Source organism: Ranitomeya imitator, chromosome 4 (assembly GCF_032444005.1).
Source record: "Ranitomeya imitator isolate aRanImi1 chromosome 4, aRanImi1.pri, whole genome shotgun sequence".
Lineage (NCBI taxonomy): Eukaryota > Metazoa > Chordata > Amphibia > Anura > Dendrobatidae > Ranitomeya > Ranitomeya imitator.
The window spans coordinates 383,579,587-383,580,227 of record NC_091285.1 but is presented as its reverse complement, the minus strand read 5'-3'; positions in this window follow the sequence as shown (position 1 = coordinate 383,580,227).

The following is a 641-nucleotide window of genomic DNA, read 5'->3' as shown; positions in this document are numbered from 1 at the left end:
TAACTTAAGGTACCGTCACACATAACGATATCGTTAACGATACCGTTGCTTTTTGTGACGTAGCAACGATATCGTTACGAAATCGTTATGCGTGACAGCGACCAACGATCAGGCCCCTGCTGGGAGATCGTTGGTCGCTGGGGAATGATCAGTACTTTATTTTGGTCGCTGATCTCCCGCTGACATCGCTGAATCAGCGTGTCTGACGCCGATTCAGCGATGTCTTCACTGATAACCAGGTAAATATCGGGTTACTAAGCGCAGGGCCGCGCTTAGTAACCCGATGTTTACCCTGGTTACCATTGTAAATGTAAAAAAAAAAACACTACATACTTACATTCCGGTGTCTGGTCACGTCCCTCGCCTTCAGCTTCCCGCACTGACTGTGAGCGACGGCCTGAGGAGGTGGTGATGCTTGCCTGAGGAGGTGGTGATGGCGAACTCAGTCGAGGGGTTCAAGAGAAGCCTGGATGTCTTCCTGGAGCAAAACAATATTGTATCATACAATTATTAGGTTCTGTAGAAGGACGTAGATCTGGGTATTTATTATGATGGAATATAGGCTGAACTGGATGGACAAATGTCTTTTTTCGGCCTTACTAACTATGTTACTATGTTACTTCTAAGGTGGCCAGCAATGA